This window comes from Eumetopias jubatus, unplaced genomic scaffold, assembly GCF_037043125.1.
Source record: "Eumetopias jubatus isolate StellerSeaLion01/CBP00866 unplaced genomic scaffold, mEumJub1_p1.0 scaffold_8, whole genome shotgun sequence".
Classification (NCBI taxonomy): Eukaryota; Metazoa; Chordata; class Mammalia; order Carnivora; family Otariidae; genus Eumetopias; species Eumetopias jubatus.
This window is the reverse complement of record NW_028274814.1, coordinates 7567858-7586270: the sequence shown is the minus strand read 5'-3', so window position 1 is coordinate 7586270 and position 18413 is coordinate 7567858. Positions and strand designations below refer to the sequence as shown.

At 42.9% G+C, this 18413-nt stretch overlaps 1 pseudogene; it reads left to right on the top strand.

The window, feature by feature from the left end:
- Window positions 1–17600: 17600 nt before the first annotated feature.
- On the top strand, window positions 17601–18140 carry LOC114222406 (small ribosomal subunit protein uS11 pseudogene; annotated as a pseudogene).
- Window positions 18141–18413: the final 273 nt, after the last annotated feature.

Below are 18413 nucleotides of genomic sequence, written 5' to 3'. Positions count from 1 at the left end.
TTTTTAAGATTTTATTTATTTATTTGAGAGAGAGTGTGTGTACGAACACGGGGAGGGGCAGAGGGAGAAAGCAGACTCCCCGCTGAGCAGGGAGCCTGAGGTGGGGCTCCATCCCAGGACACTGAGATCATGACCCGAGCTGAAGTCAGACACTTAACAGACTGAGCCACCCAGGCGCCCCTTTCCTCATTTCTTTGAGCCTGGAATAAAGATATGTAATATCTGTTTTCCTGGAGCAAAATTTTCTAGAAACAATGACTAGTCCATGCTTAGTTGGGCATTTCCACACTGAGCCCTTGTTGTCAAATCCTCATCTTTTAACCCAGGAGTTGACATGGGTGGTCCCAGTTCTCAATCCTAATAGCTTTACGGCTGATTATAGGTGGTTGCAGTTCACAATGGTGAGTGAGAGTCTAAAAGGAATCTGGGTGCATTAAAACTGAATTGCTCAGCAAGCTCTGGACTTCCCAGATTTCTTATTATATGAGAAAAAAATATTTATTTAAGCCAATGTAATTAAGTTTGCCTTACAGGCAGCAAAATTCAATTTGGAATTGATATACCTTGAGAAGGAAGAGTTGTCAAGGAATTTCCTGCAAAGAGAGAAGTGACCATGGGCCAAGGATGAAAGGCCTTCTCAGCCATGGTAAGGAGATTGATTGGGTTTGATCTGGGGTGTGAGGGGGGGGGGGTCTCTTAAGAATTAGTTAAAAAGTGACATGACCAGATTTGTGTTTTGGAAAACTCTGGTGGCATTTTGGAGTATAGGTCAGAGAGAAGCAAGACTGGAGTCAAGAAGACCCCACTGCTGCACCAACCAAAAATAAATGACAAGGATCAGAGCTCGACCCCTCCCCCCACTCATGCGCTCTCACTCTCTCTCATAAATGAATAAATAAATCTTTTAAAAGTACATATATCCACAGTCTCTACATACTCTAGGTAAGCCATACTGGAAGAATGACATATTCTACTTCTGCCTACCATAGTTCTTCTTCAAATACACATGCCCTTTCTTTGCCCCGTATCCATTCATTCTCTGACTCAACCGAGGCAACTCTGCAATAACATTTTAACTTCCTAGCTCTGGGATCTCCAGTAACCATTTCACATCTCAGCAATAGGAAGAGATGTCAGTCTTTGTCCTTGGCCTGCCCACTGGCGCTGTGACAAAGTTCCTCCAGAGGTCTTCCTCTTCTCTTTTAGAAATTCTTTAAGTAATAGATGGTCAATTGGCCAACTCCTTAAATTCTTCTTTCACAATGGCTGGCATCATGGGCCGTTGTGAAACTGCCTCTTAGAATCACCCTGTAGATCGCATGATGGAGATTTCTACAGCTGACGTCTTGGGAGCTCATTAGAAACAACAAATTGTCCTTTGAATCATCCTAGGGTTTGTCCCATTTTCCACCTTTTTTTTTTAAAACATCTGTTGAATTCCTTTCATCCATTTGGAACTGTAATGGAAGCAGCAGACACCAGACCAGTACTATTTCCTCTAACCTTTTTGACTCCTTGATATGCATGTCCTTCATTCCTCTCTGCATCATTTCCGCCATGACTGGCCCCTTGCCCAGCACGGTCCCTCCCCGTCCCAAGCCTGTGCCTTCCTTCCCACACTTTTCACACTGCTGACCTCCCTGAGCTTCCAGATCTTTCTCCTCCACTCTCATCCCCAATTCCTCTGTCACTTGCCTCCCTGTCGTCCCCAGTCCTCTCAGAACAGATATCAGCTCTCCTTCACATCACCCCTTCCCTTTCCAAAATGGGTGGCATATTTTATTTTTATAAAAATAGAATATGAAAGAGTAGGGGTTCCTGGGTGGTTCGGCTGGTTGAGCATTCAACTCTTGGTTATAGCTCAGGTCGTGAGATCAAGCCCCACTCTGGTTCCACGCTCAGTGAGATTCCCTCCTTCTCCCTCCCCCCCTCCCCCCCATGCACACCCTCTCTCAAAATAAATAATCTTTTTAAAAAGATATAAAATAATATATATAATACATATATCATATATATTACATATTATGTACATATAATATAGTTTATATATAGGAGCACCCGGGTGGCTCAACCAGTTAAACATAAGCCTTCGGGTCAGGTTGTGATCCCAGGGTCCTAAGATCAAGCCTCACATCCTGCCCCCTGCTCAGTGGGGAGCCTGCTCCTGTCTCACCCGCTGCTTGTGCTCTCTCTCTGTCAAATAAATAAAATCATATATATATATATAGTTTATATATAAACTATGAAAGAATGTGGTCACTATGATTATAACATGATGTCATATTAACTCTTACATAAATGATTTAGATCATTTTTTGCTGTTATTCATGAGCCTACATAATTCAACATGGGAGAATTCTCACAGAGACTTATATGTCTTATATTATTACAATAAATTAGACTACATCACCTGGACAGTTATTTTTCAATCTTTACATCTATAATTTTAATTTTCCCTTGCCTTCAAAAGTCATGAAATGGATATTGGTCTCCACCTGCCTACCTTGTGGGTCACTGGGAGAGTCAAATTGTCAAAATAGTTGTAAAAGCTCTTTACTCATTTTTCTTAAGTAAGCTCTACGCCCATCATGGGGCTTGAACTCACAACCCTGAGATCAGGAATCACATGCTCTACTGACTGAGCCAGCCAGGCACCCCTGCAAAAGCTGTTTAAAAAGAGCCAAACCCGGGGCGCCTGGGTGGCTCAGTTGGTTAAGCGACTGCCTTCGGCTCAGGTCATGATCCTGGAGTCCCGGGATCAAGTCCCGCATCGGGCTCCCTGCTCAGAGGGGAGTCTGCTTCTCCCTCTGACCCTCTTCCCTCTCGTGCTCTCTCTCTCTCAAATAAATAAATAAAATCTTTAAAAAAAAATAAAAAGAGCCAAACTGTAGAACCATGATGCATTGCTGTGTAACCTCTCTGTCACACGACATAGCCCCTATCCTCACAAGCTGTCTCTAGTACTGGTGGACTTACTCCCACCTTATAGATAAGAAAACAGGTGGAGATTATCCACAATCATATGTCAGACCAATTACAGAACAGGAAAAAGAACTATTTTCCGTCGTTCCCGGTTTATAAATTTCTTATGTTTGAAACATATTGAGCCGCAGCACAAACATACATGGAAAACGCATGGGGTCTAATTTTTCTCAGATCAACTTCTTTTAGTGTGGCATAAACATTACACTTTTTAACTCTCTGCAGCTGGATAAAATATCTATGTATGCACAAATTAATAATACAAAGCACTGACCAAAATGTAAGGAGGATTTTGTTGCATATCCTTGTTGTATCGTTGTTGGTTGCCCGGATACAAATAGACTCCCTCTCCTCTTCATTGGGAAGAGTCAAGGGTCTGCCATTACAGGATGCGCATTCCTACAAAGCATAAAAGCACTCATGAAAATATTAACATCCACTAAAATTATAGATGTAAGCATTTTTTGGTAATATGTGGAATGATATGCTTCTGTGAAATACACATTGAAAATGTAAGGAAAATTAAGGATATTTTACATCTTTGAATCCCAGACCAAAATATGCTTTACTGATAAACTCAATCATCAGTATTTCAGTGAACCAGTAAGAGAAAACTATTTCCTCTAGTTAAAAAGAATAGTCAATATCTATACTATTTTGTATTATGCAGTATTTTTCTTTTCAGAATGACAAAGTTTGCTTTACTTCCCCCCCAAAAAAAGCTCCAATCTTTTTGAAACCTGTTGTAGATAGATTATTAAATATTAGATTATTTAAAAACAAGTCCCAGTAAAAACAAACATCAATCTGTTTTAATAAAAAATTCTCCAGGTGCCCCTGGGTGGCTCAGTTGGTTAAGTGTCCAACTCTTGATTCTTAATTTTGGCTCATGGAGCCCTGCATCCAGCTCTGTGCTCAGTGGGAAGTCTGCTTGAGGATTCCCTTTCTCCCTCTACCTCTACCCCCAACTCCTTCTCTCTCTCTCTCAAATAAAGAAATACATGTTAAAAAAATTCTCCAATAATGATTGACTGATATCCAATAATAATTTTTTCCATAGTTTAATTGATGACACTGTTTAAAAGTCCTCTATTTTCTTGTTAAAGTAAAAAACAAAATCCAATAAACTCAAGAATAAAAACAGAGCACAATCTGACAAACAGATCAGTAGAACCAAATAGAAAGTCCAGAAATAAAGCCACACATAGAGGCTCAATTGATTTTCAACAAAGTACAATGGCAAGTTAGGGTAAAAGGATCTTTTTTTCCTAACAAAAGGCACAGAAACTATTGGATAACTATGCAAAAAAAAAAAAAAAAAGAGAGAGAGAGAGAGAGCTTTACTTCAAACCTCATGCCATATCCAAAAATCCCCTCAAAATAGATCATTTACCTAAATATAAGACAGAAAGGGCGCCTGGGTGCCCCAGTTGTTAAGCATCCGCCTTTGGCTCAGGTCATTGGGCTCCCTGCTCCGCAGGAAGCCTGCTTCTCCCTCTCCCACTCCCCCTGCTTGTGTTCCCTCTCTCGCTATCTCTCTCTCTGTCAAATAAATAAATAAAATCTTTAATAAATAAATAAATAAAAGACAGAAAACTATAAAACCTCTTAAAAAAACCAAAAACCTTCTAGAGGAAAATTTTCATGACCTTGGGCTGGGCAAAGATTTCTTAGATAAAATCCATAAAAGAAAAAATTAATAAATTGGACTTCATAGAAATTAGGAACTCCTGCTCTTTGAAAGCCATTGTAATAGTAATATAAAGACGAACTCCAAACTGGAAGAAAACATCTGCAAATCACGTATCTGATAAAGGTCTTGTATCCAGAAAATATAAGGAACTCTCAAAACTCAATAACAAGAAAATAAACATTCCAGTTTTAAAAATGGGCAAAAGAGTTGAACAGACACTTCACCAAAGGAAATATATGAGTGGCAAACAAGCACACGGAAAGACATTCAAATCCCAAGTCACTGGTAAAATGGAAATTAAAACCACAAGGTGATACTACTACCTGCTTACGGGAAGAGCTGAAATTCATGATACTGATCACACCAGGTGCTGGAGCGGATGTGGAGTAAGAGGAACACACTAGTGAGAACGCAAAATGGTACCACTGCTTTGGAAAACATCATATACAAAATGTTGATAGCTAGCTTGACTGGTAAGAGCCTTAAACTGGAAACAACTCAAATGTCCACTGATAGGTGAATAGATAAATTGTGGTTTATCTATACAATGGGACAGAGCCCAGCACTTAAAAGGAATGAACTATTGATACACACAGCAGCAAGGATGAATCCCAAAATAATTATGCTGAATGAAAGAAGCCAGACAAAGAAAGAGTACATACTGTATGATTCTACTTACATAAAATTCTAGGGAATGCAAATTAATCTATAATGACTAAAAAGCAGATCAGTGGTTGCCCAGGGAGTGAATGGACAGGGGCAGGAAGGAGAAACTTTGAGAGGAGGTGAGAAAACTTTGGAGGGTGATGGATATATTCATTATCTTGACTGCGGTGATGGAATCATGCATGTAAGCGTGTCTACATATGTGAAAAGTTATCAAATTGTATACTCTAAAGCATGCATAATTTATTGTATATCAATTGTAACTATAACTAAGGTTAAAAAAATAAAAGCCAGAGCACTTGTTAATATCATGTCATTTAATCCATCTAAGAAAAAAAGTCTGATATTGAGTCATATATTTGCAATTTGTGTAATATTCTAAGTGCAAGCTTGTACACTGATGATTTGTTTGACTTATTTTGTTCATATGTAGTAAACGATGTCTTTAATCAGTATAAATAATTTTGATGCTGAAATATTACTGTTTGGGCCTGTACTCTGGGGAAGTCTCTCTTCTCCCTTCTCTTGTGTTCTTGGATTCTAGAACGCTGTCAGAATCTATTTATTTTATTCCATGTATTCATTCAAAATTTATGACGGTCCTGTTATATGCCTTAGGCACATGTAGTGCCTAAGAAGACAAAGATGAGTCCAACCATGAGTCTAAGGATTTATTGTCAGCATTATGTTGTGTAATTATCTGCTAATTTCAAACAGTACTTTGAGTATTATCTTCGGAAGAGGACACCATATATTATCTGATTTTTGTATTTTTCTTAATCCACAGACATTCCTGTGAAGATGAGGAATGTATCAGACTCTCCGCTGCAGGCAAAAGGACAACTACACAAGGCAGAATTAGGGATGCTGACCTGAACCAATAGCATGCTGATGGGTTCCAGGACTCACGAACCACCCAGGCAGTCACACGGGGTCCCACGCTGATGGGGCCCAGCCTAGGTCACTTGGGTAAGTGCGGAATAGTGGTGGCCTCTATCTCTATGAGTTAGGGTTCTCCAGAGGAACAGAAACAAGAGGACTAGATACAGATGACATAGATATAGATAAAAGTTAAATTATATCATATATACGGAGAGATTTGTGGTAGGGATCGGCTCGTGTAATTATAGAGGCCAAGAAGTCCCACCATCTGTGTCTGCAAACTGGAGAATGAGAAGAGCATGTGCCGTAAGTAAGTCTGAGTCTGAAGGCCTGAGAACCAGGGAGCACCCACGTCCGAGAGGAGGCGAAGATGAGGTCCCAACTTCAACAGAGAGAGCAAATTCACCCTTCTTCCACCTTTCTGTTCCCCTCAGAGGATTGGATGATGCCCACCCACACTGGGAAGGGCCACCTGCTTTATTCGGCTCATCCATTCCAATGTTAATCTCTTCTGGAAAAGCCCTCACAGACATACCCAGAAATAATGCTCTACCTGCTGTCTGGGCATCCCTTAGCACAGTCAAGATGACACATGAAATGAACCATCACACCATCCAAGGCAGTAATCTGGAAGGCTGTAAATAAGGCATGGACAGCAGGCTACCCAAAGGAGCCTGCTGGGTCATGGAAGATGGGGGAACTGCACACTCAGGACCTGTAGGCAAAAGAGGGGGCTGTCCCAGAGTCTATGTGAGAGGGCCCTGCAACACGATTCATAAAATAGCCCAAAAGAAGAATAAAATAAAATGTGCTGTCTTTTAAATACTGACATCATCAAATAATAAAACAAAAAATGAACAATTAGCCAATTGAATGATTATAATCAAGAAACCTTTCCTAATACAAAGATTGTTGTGATGATTTCTTATACCAAAGATTGTTGTGATGATTTCTTATACCAATTATTTCTAAAGCTTAAATAAAACTAATGAAAAGAACCAAAAGGTAAAACAAAACCTAAATCCACTTGCGCGTATGAACCTTTCATGTATCTCAGCCTTGATTTATAAATAATACTGAAATATTTGCAAGCCAAAAATGCTTAAACCATGTTTTTAATAAATATTATAACAGTGCAATTAAATAAAATCCCAATGCAGGAGGCCAATATGGGGACATTACAAAAGGTTTTATCCTAAGCCTTCCTGGGGGTCTCTATAAAGATGTTTAGAAAGACTCTTGCTGAACTAATGAACCAAACCAGCTTCTCAGCGTGTTCCAATCTCAGGTGGTGGGACGTGAAATCCAGAACTTTCTCTCCCCCAGTGCCTACTGAGGGGGAGAGAAATTATGGAGGAAAGAGAAGCTAAAGGAGAAACTAAGGAAAGAGAATAAGGAAGAAAAAAGATAAGCAAGGAGTTGGTTGAGGAATAAAATGAAACAGGTTGAGAAAAATAGGAGAAAGGGGAAAAAGTCAGAAGAAGGAGAAAGTATGATGGGAACAACGTAGTAAGGAAACAGAAAACCTAGCTGCTTCTGCAGACAGAATGTTTACATATGATTTGCTTTTACCTTTACAGACTGGGGCATATGATCTGGGGGTTATCAAGTTTCACTTTCATGAATACCATTTAAAAAGCTAGAAATTCTGGGCGCCTGGGTGACTCAGTGGGTTAAGCCTCCGACTCTGGATTTTGGCTCAGGTCATGATCTCAGGGTCGTGAGATCGAGCCCTGCTTTGTGCTCCATGCTGGGTGTGGAGCCTGCTTCAGAGTCTCTCTCTCTCTCTCCCTCTCCCCCTCCCCACCCCTCCCCTTCACCCTCTCCTCCCGCTCCCCTCCCCACTGCTCGCACGCCTGTGTTCTCTCGCTCTCTAAAATTTTTTTTTAAGTTTAAAAAATAAATAAATAAAAAGCTAGAAATTCTTATCATTTTCCTTTACTTCCCTCTCTGCCTCTTCTCATCCACCCACAACATTAACCTCAAACTGGGTAGAGCAGAGAAAAGGGGAACAAGAGAAAGAAGCAGATGGGCATCTGGAAATCTGCAGCTAGTCACTAGTGGGCCATAAGTTCTTACAGAGAACACTACAAGAACATTCTCCTGGAAAAGATAAGCCTAATGGAAACCCTCTTGTGACGTAAGCAGCTGAGACCACTGCCAATTTCAAAAGCGTAAGACAAATGGATGCAGACACGTGGCCTCCTGGTTTTCTGGGCGGTCATAAACTATCTGCTCTCAACAGGGGTTTTCCTTTGGAGAATCAAACTTCTTGCCAAGCCATCTTTCAGCCAAAAATCATTTTCCTCTAATTTACAGGAAAAAGAGGAAGAAAGAATCCCACCCATCCTTTTCTGAGCTGATTATTTTCCATTTGGAATTAATGAGCTTTCCACAATGAGGTCAAGTTGCTTTGTTCAGATAACGAAATCGTACTTTTGCTTCACACGAGACAATTCAAACTGATGTGGGTCTCAGCTGTTTGGGGGCAAAGCCCTTTGTGTGACCAAAAAGAAGGAATGCCACTGTTTTGTTGAGATAAAAAACTCCAAGTTCTCTCCAAATTTATCTGCCCATCACTGACAGAGGAATTCACAATGAAAAGCTTAATATTCACTCAGGGTATTTCAAATACAAAACTATATTTTAAACGTCTTCCCATGGCTGGCCAGTGTTTCAGGAAATGCACTGAAAATGTTAGAGAGAAGAGTGGTGATTCTGGACCAGGTATCCATTACTAGCCCGTATTACACATGATGCAAACCTCCCAGCCACACCTCTCTGTGACATGGTACCAGGGGTACCTATCGAGTAGACAGATGTGAGCGTATATACCTGGTCATCACTGGAGACTCCACTTTACAAGGAGTGACTGACAGACAAGACAGAGAGAGAGAGGCTCAGGGGTATAAATTCCTATCTGGAGCTCCCACCATCTGGGAGTTCTTAAGATCAGAAGAGTAAAAAAGCAGAGCTCGAAGTTGTTCTTGGGCACAAACAGAAACTATTCTTAGGAGAATCAGAAAATGGGATGATCTGTCTACTCAGGCACATATTTAATGAAAGCACCCAAATCATAGGCCCAATGACTTTAGCTTCTTTGGAAAAGAAGGGAGAGAGTGAGCTTCTGCATCCAGCCCACCTGAAGAGATACCCAGACCCGGGTCAAAGGGTAGGGGGATGGTAATAAAGGGTTTAGAGAGGAATAGGGCCCACAAAGGAAAAATCATGGCATGGTCAAGGACAGAGACCAGAAGGGCTCTCTCCCAAGACTGGACTTGGGGTCTTGGAATAAAAATGTAGAGATTACTTTTCAAATGATCATTATAAAGCACAGGCATTTTTCATTGGTAAGCATGAGTTTATAATCTGAAGAATTTTTAGTTTTGTAGGTGAAGATGAACAGGGCAGGAAGTAGCCATGTACACGGATCAATTGTAAGCAATTTTCATGTTGTTATATGTCTCATTATGTCCTAGAAGATGGTGACACCAGTAAGAAGGGGACCAGAACAAATCCTGAAGCAATGCACAGGTCACCTTCATCTTCACCTCTGTGCAGGGCCAAGGAGTAAAATTACATGAAAAAGAAAGAAAGAAAAGAAAGAAAAGAAAGAGAGAGAGAGAAAGAAAAGAAAAGAAAGAAAGAAAGAAAGAAAACCCTATGAAACACTAAAATGTTCTATTGCAGAAGGCAAGTTTACATGAGGAAAAAAGTTCATTCATTCAACAAATATTTATTGAACACTTACTATGTGCTTAGGAAGGAGGCATGTGCTGGGTAAAGGAAACCATGCAAAGGCCCTGAGGTAGCAGTTATAGGCTTAAGGCAAGAAGCATATGCAACATTAAGTGTGCACATGCTCCAGGCAAGAAGGCAAGCAGGGCTGGAGTGGAGTTAGTGAGGGTGAGTTCACCCCTCGTCTGACGTCTCCCTTTCAGAGTAAAGGAACTGAACACAAAAAGGCTAATTACCTAATTAATTTTTGGCTACTATCCCAAAGGATTATTGGTAACAAACCTAGACAGCGTTAAGTGACTTACGTGAGTTCACCTCATTGGTCCTTGGTAGAATCAGGATAAGTCTAGGACTGCTGCTAATCCATCCCGTACCTTTGGGCCAATTAGAAAAAGTGTCTCTTCCTCTCAGAAAATGCCACTTCACACTAGCGTGCACTCCTTGGGAGACCGGGCTTAGCCTGGAGCTCGGCTCCCACTTGCCTCCTCAGTCAGGTCTCCCTGGGCTGGGCCCAACCTGCAAACAACACACAGTGGCCCAGCATCAAGAGTTTCTTCCCTGTACCCTAATACCTCCCCTCATGGTCAGATAATTTCCCAAGACATTTGTTTTGTGTTTGAAGTCTTAGCTAATTCTGATCGTAGAGCTCATTTTACAACAGTTGTGCAGCCATGTTCCTTGGACTCCCTTAGTCTATGTCGGAAATGGCTGACTAATGGAAAAAGATGAGTTTGCTTGACCACAGATGGAGGATGAGATGTCTTCTAGGTTTCTGTTGCTGTTGTCACAAACTACCACAAACGTCGTGACTGAAAACAACACAAATGTATTACCTTACAGTTCTGTAGGTCAGAAGTCCTCAATTCAAGGTATCAGCCGGATCCCATTCCCTCTGGAGGCTATAGTGGAGAGTCCATTCCCTTGCCTTTTCCAGCATCTAGAGACAATCTGCATTCCTTGCTTCGTAGCTCTTCCTTCCGTCTTCAGAGGCAGGAGCATGGCATCTTCAAATTTCTCTTTCTCTCCCTCTCTTTCTCCCCCCTCACCTCTACATCCATTGTCACCTCTCCTCTGACTAACCCTCATGTCACCCTCTCATGAGGACACTTGGGAATACATTGGGTCTGCAATGATAATCCAGAATAATCTCCCACCTCGAGATCCTAAATTTAACCACTTCTGCAAACTTCCTTTGCCATGCTAAGTGAAGTGGTAGCTTCCCGGGATTAGGATGTGGACATATTTGCAAGGGCATAATTCCATCTACTGCAAGATATAATAGGAAGTTCACTCAGTGAGAAGGCCCCTTGCCCTACCCTGTTCCTGGCCTTAAAATTTCTTTCAGAGATTCATTCTTCACCCCTTGAAGGCTTTCTGAGTTTTTAAGACTTCACTGATAAAAGATAAATGCCCGCTGAGAGATGTAACATGGTAACCTTTATCTGTAGAGATTTCAGCCGGAGAATGAAGACCGTGGGAAATCATCTAAAAATCTGAGGAGGGGTGCTTGTGGACTGCAAGCAAGAAACCATTATTTCCCAGTTTTTGCTAAAAGCTAACTTACCCTCTAGAAAAAGCACATGACTAGGAATCTCAAAGTCTAGTCTTTAACTAGCTGTTAACCACCAAAATTGCCCTTACTATGTTTGTGTCTTGTTTTCCTCATTGTGAACTAAGAATAATAGCTGTCCTCCTCAGCCATAGCATAGTGTGTGGATGACAGTAAAAACCTATACATAAGCGGCTCGCTCGGTTGGTTAAGCGTCTGCCTTCGGCTCAGGTCATGGTCCCGGGGTCTTGGGATCAAGTCCCGCATCGGGCTCCCTGCTCAGCAGGGAGTCTGCTTCTCAATCTCCTCCTGCTCCTTCCTCTCTCTCAATCTCAAATAAATAAAATCTTTTAAAAAACATAAAAAAAATAAAAACCTGCACATGGAAGCCCTTGGACACGTGTAACAGATGAAAGAGCAAACATTCCTTTTGTGATAAAGCTTCAACATGCACCGTCTCCCTGAATGCTCACAAGTGCTTTTTGAGGCAGGTGCTATCATTACCCCCATTTAACAGGTGAAGAGACTGAGGTTTGAGTCAAAAAAACCTGACAAAGGTCACACAGTGAGGAGAGAGCAGGACTGTGATGTGAACTCTACTCCAGGGTCTCTGCTTTTTATCCCAATAGATTATTCTGCCTGTAAAACAGCTGTGGGGAAACTGCAAACCAGCCCGACATACAGCCTTGGGCATGGCACTTTGGTGAGATTATAGAAAGGAGGCAGAAAAGATAAAGCCAAGTTGTCTTTAAAACACAAAAAGTGGTAATTTCAAGGCAAATGAGCTTTGCAAAGGGAATAATTGTAGTTGAGGGGGTATGAGCCATTTTAAACCTCAGGCATCTGGGATGCAAATCAGCAGAAATCTGCCATGCATCCCAACCCTCTGTGCCTCCCTGCCTCTCCTCCACAGTCTGGGGGGGGGGGGGGAGGACACAGCAATGGCCAGTTTCAGGCACCACAACTTTATTTTGGGGTTTTTTGTTTTATGGGTGTTTTTTTTAAGATTTTATTATTTATTTATTTGCCAGAGACAGAGAGAGAGCAGAAGCAGGGGGAGCGGCAGGCAGAGGGAGAAGCAGGCTCCCCGCTGAGCAGGGAGCCCGATGCGGGCCTCCATCCCCGGACCCTGAGATCACGACCTGAGCTGAAGGCAGATGCTTAACTGACTGAGCCACCCAGGCGCCCCCATTTTGTTTTTAAATTATTAAACACTCAAGACTTTAGGAAAGAAGAAAACAATAAAATCCCGAACATATCAGAAGGAAGAAGGTAATCTGATTTATGAATGAACAAATTAGAAACCAGGACATCATTTAAATTAACAAATACATTCCAATGGTGCTCCTTTAATAAGAAAAGCCCCCCTAAAATAGATGAATCTGAAGTTTTCATCAAGAAAAACACAAATGAAAGAAGAAAAATAAATAAGAAAAAAATACAAGAGAAACCACGGGCAGATTAAATAAACGAGACCATTATAAACAATGTAATAAATACTTCAAACTAGACAAATGTAGTTTTAAAAAAAAATTGACACCAGAAGAGATGCAAAACAGGAATAAACCCAGTAGGAATGTTATTTCCCTGGCCTGGGTCCCATTAAATCTTCCCATGAACATTTGAGAATGCCGTGCACATCTCTGCAGGCTGAACTCCTACCCTCTGCTTCCTCCTTTCTTTCAACCACCCTGCTTCCCCCACACAGACCCCTCCCGCTGCAGCCCTTCCTGTAGCTCCATTCCCATTCCATCCGCCCCCCCCACCCCCTCGTCTTGTGGAACTCAGGCAATCAGGCTCAATTCTGAACAAGATTCCCTACAACCTAATGTATTTTTAATTTGTTAATTACTTGGAAACTTACTGTGTTAATCGTGAATAAAACCAACCGAAGTCCCTGTTCTCAGATGACTTAACATTTTTAGTGGGTGGAAAGCGGATCATTATAATAGCTCCAGAGGCAAAAGAGGAATGAAGAAAAATAAAGCAGGCACTGAACCTCCCCGGTGTGCGCGTTTGGCTGCCTGAATCGCTGATGAATTGCAAGATGGAGTTTCCTCTGCCTCTGTCGCTGGGCACGCTTTAGTCTGATTTAGTCTGATTATCTAGGCTGAAAAGAGTTAACACGTAGGCGTAGTAAAGTAAAGCATTTAATCCACATAACAAGCCTCTCAGGTGGATAATATAATGCCATCATCACATTTTTTTTTTTCACAGACACAGACACTGAGCAGCAGAGATGAAGGGACTTTCTCAAGGTCTCAGAACTAAGCGGTGGCTGACCAGGCACTTGAACCAGCCTGCGTGGCTCCAGAGTTCATGCACTTCACGGCTCTAAGTCAGTCTGCGCTTCTGACCGAGGTCGTCTTACACCCAACTCCTGCCGCTCTGCTCCTTTCCGCATCAGAGTTTTGGTGTAGTGTCTTTTTGTTCAAAAACTGTCGCTCCTCTTTATCAAGCCTCACCCCTGCATCTGGGCCTTTCTCTTGCACCTCCTGAGACCCTCTCATGCCTCTCTCTACATACACCCCTCTTTTACCTTTTGCAAATAGGGAACAGGACCCTGCTGTGAAATTAACATGCGTTCCTTTTTGCCCTGCTGGGGGGTGGGGGCACAGACCTTGGCCGTCTGTTGTCCTGAGGTGTCTGTACATTTGGGAGGCGATTAGGATCGTTATCAAAGGAATGGTAGCAATTCCTCAAGGACATAACCATCTTCTGACATGCAGAACGTGATTGTGCCACAAGAAGGTGGCCTTAATTCCTCCCCACCTCTGTCGTGGCCTTTACCCAAGCAGGCTCTGAAAGATCACCTCTTCGAAGTATAGGACACAATGTGTGGGGAAAGCCCTTGTCAACAGCAGGAGTCTCAGGGCTCCAGGGAAGTAGAGTCACCGAGGAGGAGAGGAGGACTTAAGGGTCTGTGAGAAGAGGCAGGGGAGAAGAAAGAGAGCCGGGCAGACGTGTGTCCTCATGGCTCCCTTCCCCGGCTCCATCCCACAAGAGGGCAGGGGTGTTGGAGGAATGGCGCCGGCCAGGTGCCCACCGAGGACTCTGGAAGGCCACCTCTCTGCTACACTGGCCCAAGACACAGCTGAGCCACGTCAAAGAAGATTTGGCTGCTGTGAAAAACACATTTCACACGACCTTCCTTCTCCCTTCTTCCTTGTTTCCCCTTCTCATTTTGTGTGTGTTCTTTGACTTTTCCCTGTTCTACTTCCTTCTTTCATTCTTTACGTGTGCACGTTCTCCGAAGTTCTGTCCTCACCGCTGTTTTTTTCCCTTTAACGTTCTCATTGTTTCTTGTACTATTAACTGTTAACCTCCAGGAAGAGGTCTTCCAATTCTCTCTGGGGCTCCTAATGGTATCTCCGAGCCCCCTTGCATATTTCCACCTTTTCTCTGTAACACCAGCTCCATACATTTAGAGCCCCAAATATCCCCTGCCATCTTCCAAACCACTCTTCCTGCCTTCCTACAAATGCTAATGGCATCACCATTCTTTATGGATTTCCCTACTTTCCATTTTGAGGGAAAATCCTCGGCTATCTCACACATGTTTATAATAACCCGAGTAGAATGCCTCACACGTGGAAGAGTCACCATATGCCAGATGCTGAGGGCTTTCCATGTGTCAACTCACTTACTCCTTGTAAGAGCCCAGTGAAATTGTAACTATGATTGCTACCATTTTATAGGTATGGAAACCGAGGCACCGAGAGGCTGACGTCACACAGTTAGTAAAGGGTATTTATTAAAGGGCAGCCGGATCTGGGGTCTGTACTCTTAAACTCTATACTGTGCCACTGCTCACCACACCACCACCAAGAGATGGATATTAAAAAATGCATAACGTCATCACAACTCTAGGAAACAAGCAAACCAACGATCTAAATCACTACGTGTAGAAAAAGGACTGGAAGGAAACATGATCCTGGGTGCTGGGAGGACTGAGAGCAAGTTTACTTTCTACCCTCTGCTTTTCTGATTTTCCAAATTTCCTATTATGAGTATAATGTTGATAATGAAAGCATATTGTATATGCAATATATAGTTAATACATAATGCATTTTATATTTCATTTTATTTATTTATTTGAGAGAGTGCGTGTTTGAGCAGGGGGGAGGGGCGGGGGGAGAGAAAAACAGACTCCCCGCTTAGTGCGGAACCCTATGCAAGGCTCGATCCCAGGACCCTGGGATCACGACCTGAGCCCAAATCAAGAGTTGGATGCTCAGTTGACTGAGCCACCCAGGAGCCCCTTTATAGTTCATTTTTAAACAAATTTTAAAGTTCATTTTATTGCAACCCATTGAAACATGGAAAATAGAATTGCAGCATACTTCCCTCCTCCAAGAACAAAAAAATACCTTGTGTATCTCTGAGGCACCTAAATCTTCCATTCCATTCCATGCTCCCGTTCTGGCCCTTATCTCCCACTGATATGGTGACTTTTGTATGTAGAACCATCCCACGTGCCAGATTAACCTTTTTAAGACAAAGTTTTCTTTGTATCACTTCCTTATTCAAGAGTTTTCTCTCTTTCTGTTACTCATGGGATTCAATTCAAGCTATGTAGTCCAGCGTTAGATTTGTCCACAAGCTGGCCCTAACCTTCACTGTAGTCTTTTCTTCCATTTTTTCCTGATATGTTTCCTGTGAGCCAATCAGCCCCATGTCATTCCTCTGCCTTGTTCTTCCTGAGCTCTCCCCAGGTCTCAAGGTAACCCTGACAGAAGGCAATCAGCAGCCTGAGCCCAGCTTCTGGGCTGGTTTGGAATTAGCGCCTGCTTCCCGGTGGCCAATGTCCACTGATCTGGTCAGATCTCCCCAGGCTCCTGGGCACCGCCCTGGCAGATCCCTTGGCGCTCGGTAGTGTGGGGAGCTAGGGAGCTGGGAGTGGGTCTCAGCATTGCCAACTCCCCCAGATTAGCTCTGAGCCTAGAGTGTGGTCTTGTCCTTCTCTTCATTTCCCTCCGTTCTTCTGCATATTTCCCCAACAGAAATGATGACCTTGTGTTCTGCACAATGCTGGCCAGATTTGAGTCGGATCCTGCCCAGCCCTCTTGACTTCTACCTTGGACCAACAGCTGAATTTCCCAGCACCTTACTCTGCTCACTGAATTAGACCTCCTCGAATCACCTGACCCACCTAACACCTCCGGGTTGTGGAGATCGCATGACTTGACTGACTTAACCGTTCGCACGGACCCCAGACTCTACTGCCTCATGCCCTGTCTTCCAAACCTGCTCCGTCATTCTGTCAGCTTCACATTGCCAAAATTTCGCATAAGGTACCGGGGGTGGGGGTGGGGGGTCTTTCTGAGATTTGACAGTTTCTGCCAAAAAAATATGCTCTTCAATCTTTTTTGCCCCTTGAACCTTTGATTACACTGTTCCTTTTGCCCAGAAATCCCTCTGAAGTCTTATAGTCTCTACCCATCGTTTTTCTGTGTGTGGTAAAATATGTATAATATAAAATTTACCATTTTAGCCATTTTTAAGTGTACCGTTCAGTGGCATTTGCTACATCCATTGTGTTGGACAACCATCACTCTATCCATTCCCAGAACTTTTCATCATTACAAACAGAAACTCGATACCCATCAAACGATAACCCCCAATCCCGTGCTTCCCCCCAGTCCCTGGCCACCACCGTTCTACTGTCTGTCTCTGAATCTAATGCCTCTTCTGGGTACCTCGGATGAGTGGAATCATATACTATTTGATACATTGACTATATAGATACAATATCCATTTCACTTTTCATTTTTTTGAAGTATGATTGACATATGATATTATAATAGCTTCGTGTGTACCACATGGTGATTCAACACTTGTATGCATTGTGAACTGATAAACAATATCCATCTTAAGTGCCCTATCCTTGGGGCGCCCGGGTGACTCGGTCGGTTAAGTGTCTGCCTTTGGCTCAGGTCATGATCTCACCCCTGCTCATCCCCTGCTTAGCGGGGAGTCTGCTTCTCCCTCTCCCCCTGCCCCTCCCCCCCACCCCAAGCTCATGTGCACGCACTCTCTCTCTCAATAAGTAAATAAAAAATCTTTTTTAAAAAAATAAACAAGCTCTTTTTCCGGGAGCGGAGTCTGGAGAAGACACGCAGAAATGGCACCTCGCAAGGGGAAGGAAAAGAAGGAAGAACAGGTCATCAGCCTTGGACCTCAGGTAGCTGAAGGAGAGAATGTGTTTGGTGTCTGCCACATCTTTGCATCCTTCAATGACACTTTTGTCCATGTCACCGATCTTTCTGGCAAGGAAACCATCTGTCGCGTGACTGGTGGAATGAAGGTGAAGGCTGACCGAGATGAGTCTTCTCCCTATGCTGCCATGTTGGCTGCCCAGGATGTAGCCCAGAGGTGCAAGGAACTGGGCATCACTGCCCTCCACATCAAACTATGAGCCACAGGAGGAAATAGAACCAAGACCCCTGGACCTGGGGCCCAGTCAGCCCTCAGAGCCCTTGCCCGCTCAGGAATGAAGATCGGGCGGATTGAGGATGTCACCCCCATCCCCTCCGATAGCACCCGCAGGAAGGGGGGTCGCCGTGGTCGCCGTCTGTGAACAGGATTCCTCAAATTACTGTTTTCTGTTAATAAATTGGCTTTGTGTGAGCTAAAAAAAAATAATAATAAAAAATAAAAAATAAACAAATAAACAAATGCCACATCCTCTAGCAAACGCCACTACATTGTAAGCTTTGGAGAAAGGACCACCTTCCTATCCCTATGATGCCCAGCACAGAGCCTTTCACAAAGTAGGTACCCAGCAAATATTTAATGTACTTAATAGAAGAATGAGAAGTTAATGAGAGGCCATAATAATAAACACAGAAAAGAATCCTTCACTTCTACCTTTGAATTGAAAGTAACCAGTTTTTACTCGCT